Below are 6,492 nucleotides of genomic sequence, written 5' to 3' on the forward strand. Positions count from 1 at the left end.
CTTTTATGCATGTAACAGAGTTGATCTTGATGATGTCAATCTGACAATAGAAATTATGAAAGTAGGTTAATACTAATCTGTATTAAAGCAGGAGCCAAAATCCAAAACACACCTTAGGCCGCGGGCCGAACAGGATAAACATTTAATGAACACACTAAAACTACATTTTTAAACGTTAAAACTGCTACTTTTTAACATAATTATGAACTAGATATATAGCATTACCTGTGATAATGCTAGTATGAATGCTGTAAGCTGAATTTGGCTGCTGAAGATGCTGAAATTGATAGCTAAAAACGCTGAAGCTGAAAATGTTGAAGCTGAAAGCCTGCTAAAATATTAGCTATATACCAAATTAGCCCAGGACACAAAACAAAATGTAGGTTAGCATGTAGCTGAAAAATAAGCTAAACTTAAAAATATCCTAAAAAACTGAAAAAGCATAAATTAGCCAAAACAGCTAGCATGTAAATATTAGCATAGTTTGAAAACAACCTAAAATCCTTTTGTAAAAAGCCCAAATTAGCCAAAAAGCTAGCATGTAGCTGAAATATTAGCCTGTGTCAAAAACACCCTAAAAACAAACAAAAACCCCGGAATTAGCCAAAACAGCTAGCTTGTAGCTGAAATATTTGCTAAATTCCAAAAAACTTTTAAAAAGCCCAAATTAGCCAAAACAGCTAGCATGTAAATTTTAGCATAGCTCGAAAACAGCCTAAAACCCTTTTAAAAAAGCAGAAATTAGCCAAAAAAGCTAGCATGTAGCTGAAAAATAAGCTAAACTTAAAAATATCCTAAACAACTGAAAAAGCATAAATTAGCCAAAACAGCTAGCATGTAAATATTAGCATAGCTCGAAAACAGCCTAAAACCCTTTTTAAAAAGCCCAAATTAGCCAAAAAGCTAGCATGTAGCTGAAATATTAGCCTGTGTCAAAAACACCCTAAAAACAAACAAAACCCCAAATTAGCCAAAACAGCTAGCTTGTAGCTGAAATATTAGCTAAACTCCAAAATAGCCTAAAAAACGTTTAAAAAAAACACATATACAAAACTGAATTATCCAAAAATCCTTCTAAATTAAATTCAATTTTTTTTTTTAGCAATAAATCGATTATTTTATAATGTATTTATCGATTTTCCCTTAATGACAGACAGAAAAGTTTCACATTCAATCGTGTGATCTCCACTGATCCTCAGAGGACAGACGAGCTCCGAGGACGAGGCTGCAGTTGCGCCCCGCGGCTGGTAGGAGGCGCTGTCGGGCTTGTCAGCGAAACAAAGTGAAAGGGGAGGAGCGGCATCGGGAGTAAAGTGGCCACACGGTGTGCCAGCCCCTCCGAACAGCCGGATCCGCCGCCGCCGCCGCGCGCCGAGCGCACAGAGACGCGTCAGCCGCCGAGTCCTCTCCTCCGCTGCGCCTTCGGTGACGCGCGCCGACACGCCACTCTCCGGCCACACGCACAGCCCCGCGCCGCGCCGTACAATGCGTCTGCGGTCTTTGCGGGATACAGACGGGATTCGGGCATAAAGCGGCGGAACGAGGACGAACGCGGAGGGGACAGCAGCTGCGCGCGGCTGGAGAGGTAAGCGCGCACGACGCAGGCGCGCCGGCCGAGCCTGACCCGCTTTGCGCCGGACGGGAGCGAATGAATGAGGAGGATCCTCTCCGGTCCTGAGCGGGGAACCGGAGCCCGCTGGTGTGTGCGCGCACGCGCTTTAAACTCCGATGGCGCAGCCGCAAACATGTTTGCGCACTTTCTAATCATGCGTAAAGCTGCAAAGGAAGTTCATATGTCTAAAGTTTGACAGGTGTCATCCCAACAGTCCGGAGGAACTCCACCTGCGTTTGTCAGCGCGCGCGCGCGCCGCCACCAGCGTGGGCTCCTCTGTATTAATAGCCGCTGACGCGCCTCTCCTGAACGGATGTTGTTGTGTTTACTGACGCGGGCTGAGCGTGCGCAGCGGGAGGCATGCTGGGAGGAAGGTTCTCCAGCGCGCGTGCCGGGGATGGAACCTGGAGGTGTAGATGTTTTAGAGGTGGATCATGGAGATCCTGCTTTGTTCCTCCTCCTGGAGAAGTTTAGGAACAACTCCACGACCCAGAGGCGGTTGTCCTATTAGCGGAGTGACTCCCGTTGTTGTGGTCAGCAGATTACATCCCTGGAGCTGCAGGCTGTTCATCACGACCCCAGGAAGCTTCTGCAGAGTAAGGAGTTCAGAAACGTGAAGCTTCTCCGACTGTTTGAGGAGCAGCAATAAGCCAGGATTGTTTTTTCTCTTCAGCCTGAAGTACTTCCAATTCCTTCTTTTTTAAAGCAAAGTGGAGAGGCAATTATGTTGATTCTCTGGGAGCTGTGGGCATGTAGTCAGTCTGGACCAGTCTAATAGAAATGTGCACCTTTGGAAGATGGAATCCATTCTCCTCACAAGGTTAAAGTGTTTCCTTAAAGCTGCTTCTTACCCAATTCTCCATGTAATGATCGTCTGTTTCCCAAATGGGTTTGTCTTCCACGGATTCACGGGAAGTCTGGATTTCTTGTCCTCTAGAGGAGGTTCAGTAATGATAGAAGTGGACCGAGGGTGTGTGATGTTTCTGAGGTTCTTCTAACGTCACACAACAGGTCATTAAAACACCTTTTCCTTTGTCACCAGGCTGCCTATTAAAGGCTCCTGTGATCGCACGTGCGCTTCCATTGACTCGTGCGTTCCAGTCCTGAACCTCACAGACCCGAATATTCATAATCAATATGATTTGTCATCAAATTTAAGAAAATTAATGTTTATTTCCCTCCAACTATGACAATACCACAATCCTCTGGAGTTGTGTTTAACTCATTTTTTTGTTTTTGTGCTCGTTTACAGAATCACAAACTGCTGCTTTTATTGTGAAATCTGACAGAGCTTCCTGTAATATTAAACTGTAAGAAAGTAAATGTTTATTTCTGTATCAACTTTTACAGATAAAACCAACAAAGTGCTTCAGAACAGTAAAAAAAATCTGAACAGATATTGACAACAATGACGTTACAGTAGAAGATTTAATTAGAAAAATCTCTTCAGAATCTTGACCTTATTTTTAAAACACTCAACAGATTCAAATGTAATGTATTTTAAGCTACTAAATTAGGAATATTTAAAGTTATTTGCATGTGTACTCCGCTTTTATTGTGAAATCTGAAAGATATACCTTTTAATATTTAACTGTAAGAAAGTAAATGTTTATTTCTGTAGCAGCTTTTGCAGATAAAAACAACAAAGAACTTCAAACTAGCAAAAAAATTGAAAGTTTAACAAATCTCAACACATATGAACAACAATGAGGTCAAAGTAAAAGACAAAATTAGAAAAATCTTTCCTGATTCTTGACCACGTTTTAAAACACTTAATAAAGTCTAATTTAATGTATTTTAACCGTAAAATAAAGAATATTTAAAGTCATGTTGATTTTTACCATGCTTTTATTCTGAAATTTGAAAGAGCCTCCTGTAATTTTTAATTGTAAATGTTCATTTTGGTTGCACATTTCACTGATTAAAACAACAAAGAACTTCAGAAACGTAAAAACTAATATCTCAATATTAACAACAGTAAAAGACTAAATTGGAAAAATATTTTCTGAATCTTTACCAAATTTTTAAAACGGTCAAAAGAATTGAATTTTATATATTTTAACCTGAAAATAAGCAATATTTAAAGATATTTGCCTTTTTACTCCACTATTATTGTGAAATCTGACTGAGCCTCCTTTAATAATGATCTTTAAGTGAGTAAATGTTCATTTCTGTCGCAGCTTTTGTAGATAAAAACAACAAAATGCTTCAGAATAGTTAAAAAAACATTTTAACAAATCTCGACACATGTTAACAACAATGAGGTCACAATGAAAGACTGAATTAGAAAAATCTTTTCAGAAACTTGACCTAATTTTTTGTAACTCTCAAGAATCAAATTTTATGTATTTTAACCTAAAAATAAAGAATATTTGAAGATATTAGCATTTTTACTCCGCTTTTATTGTGAAATCTGACAGAGCTTCCTAAAATATTTAAGTATAAGTGAGTAAATGTTTATTTCTGTTGCTGTTTTTTCAGATAAAAACAAAAGAGTGCTTCAGAATAGTTATAAAACCTTAAATTTCAACATATGAACAACGATGAGGTCACAGTAAAAGACAAAATTAGAAATATCTCTTCTGAATCTTGACCTCATTTTCAAAACTCTCAATAGAGTTAAATCTAATGTAATTTAACCTGAAAATAAAGACTATTTGAAGTTATTTGCATTTTTTCACAGTTTTATTGTGAAATAACTCTAGATGCAAGAAGTAAAAAAAATGAAATCATTATAAATTTATTTTTTTCTAAATACAATCTATTTTTTTTATTTTGTATTCGTTTTTCTATGTCTTTTACTTTGAAGGAGTTTATATTTTAGTGTAATTTTTGTAAACAAACAATAAAAAAAGAAGAAAACCAGAACTTTTATTTGTTTTAGCTGGAATTGCTTTTATTTTGTATATTTTTAAGCCTTTATTCTGGATAATTTGTAATAAATAAATAGAATTAATCAGTTTTTGACTTTACAGAGATCACTTTTAACTATTTTATTGGCATCATTTTAAGAAATATTTCCTTTTTTTCATGTGAGAAGTTTTTACCGGCTTTACAAATACTTTTTCATTTTTATTTAGCATTAAAACCCACATATATGATGTGTTTTAATGTTAAACGACATTTCCGTCCTCATTGATCCGTTTGTCAGATATTTGAGTTTATTGGAGCCTGAAGGGCGTCTGAGGACACGGCAGGAGTTTTTGTGACGTTGTTCTGGAGGATGTCATCGTAGATGCTTTAGTGGAGGAGATTCTGTCTTTACCGGATGCTTTTGTTCGGTCATCTTTGTAAAAACAGTTTGAAAGTGATCTTTAAACCGTGGCTCTGGTTGGTTGGGCTCCTGCAGGTGTGGAAGGAAGGAAGCTCCGCTCAGGAATTCCTCCGCAGCTTTGCTGGCGCGTCACCTGCAGTTGCTGCCTTTTTCGCCTCCCTCCTGGGTTCCATTCGTCCAATACCTCTGCTTGAAAACACTTCTGAATAGTTTGCATCGCTGGTTATTATGAGGAATAATGTACTTGCTAAGACACGGGGCAAAAGGCCGCCAGCGAAGGCGCCGCTTTCTAAGCTCTTTAGAAATCAGCCGGCTCTGAAAAGCGGTTTTTCTTTCCTGGCCTCTTGAACGCTGGAGGGATTCTGATGCAGGTATCACGTTTCTGAAAAAGCCTGCGGTTTCATTGTGAGACCCAAAAGCTCTCAAAAAACACTGAAGCTGCGAGTCTCCCGGATCCTCGGAGACTCCGGCGGGCCGATCACCTTCAGTTCGTCTGCTTTGACTTCCAACTTCCACGTTTCTCGTCTTCAGAAGCTGCTGCTTCAGCTTTGTGAGGCCACATCTGCATGGGGGGGGCTCCACGGGGGGGCAGGATAAGCCTGTTAGCCGCCTGCGAGGGGGGCGGCTGCCGGGCCACGAGGAGGAGGAGGAGGTGGACACGGAAAATCTCTATCATCTCGTCACCCATCAACAAATCCACCGTCCCTCTCCTTTATGTCAAAGCTGCTCCGCCGAGTCTTTTATTTTGAAATTCATTTCATCCATAACATAATTTAAGAGCGTTGTGAGTAAGACAGAGTCGTTGGAACGCAGAACATGGCGTTTATTTGGCTAATAAAAACCCAAATCTATGAGGTGATCGTTTATTCCAGGCGCAGTAATTGAATGTGAATAATTCAGTCGGCCTGGAGGGAAAACGGCGCAGAAATATTGGGGTTTCAGGTGGAAACGAGTTTGACGGCAATCACAAAATCCCAAACTCCTGTTACTTCCAACTCCATCTTTTTACATCATGTTGGGACATTTTTAGGATGACGTAAATGATAAAAATGTCATTTTCTTTATTCCATTTGAAAAACATCATGTTTGTTATGTAGGAAATTCAGGGGGCGGGGCTACAAGCTCCCATTCTAGATAACTAGAACGTCTTTGTTTTCCTCATCTGAGCTCCGACTATGCTCGCCATTTTTGTAGCACTGCTAATGTTCAGTTGTAAGCTAGCTCCAGCATGTAAACAGAGAGCTCTCAGTGATGGGTGACGGGAAGGGCGGTAATGCCCACAACTCAGAGATTTCTGTAAAAACGATGTCCTAAAAACAAACTGATTTATGGATAAAAACGGCTTTGAAAATAGATCAAAAGATGGTCGTAGCAGGATGTTAATGCATCTGGGACCGTTCGATGGAGACGTACCGGCAGAATCTTGATTAGCTGCTTCGTGATTTTTAAAATCATTGTGGAATGTAGAAACCGTCAGTACGCCTGCTACCGGACTGTCACCCGCCTGCCACGGGACTGCCACCCGCCTGCCACTGGACTGCCACCCGCCTGCCACCGGACTGCCACCCGCCTGCCACCGGACTGCCACCCGCCTGCCACCGGACTG

General features: G+C 40.4%; 1 protein-coding gene across 5 annotated transcripts in view; it reads left to right on the top strand.

Moving 5' to 3' along the window:
• Positions 1-1,304: 1,304 nt before the first annotated feature.
• The window catches only part of LOC112158292 (kelch-like protein 29), a 326,899-nt gene continuing 321,711 nt past the window's right edge, over positions 1,305-6,492 (top strand). For 3 of the 5 annotated variants that reach the window (XM_036210446.1, XM_024291568.2, XM_024291569.2), the window contains exon 1: positions 1,305-1,585. The gene's annotated coding sequence lies outside the window, so the exon portion shown is untranslated. Of the gene's footprint in view, positions 1,586-1,889; positions 2,209-6,492 lie in introns of those variants that run through there. The other 2 variants (XM_036210445.1, XM_036210447.1) reach the window with 1 other exon arrangement.

This window comes from Oryzias melastigma, linkage group LG24 (genome assembly GCF_002922805.2).
Source record: "Oryzias melastigma strain HK-1 linkage group LG24, ASM292280v2, whole genome shotgun sequence".
NCBI classification, from domain to species: Eukaryota; Metazoa; Chordata; class Actinopteri; order Beloniformes; family Adrianichthyidae; genus Oryzias; species Oryzias melastigma.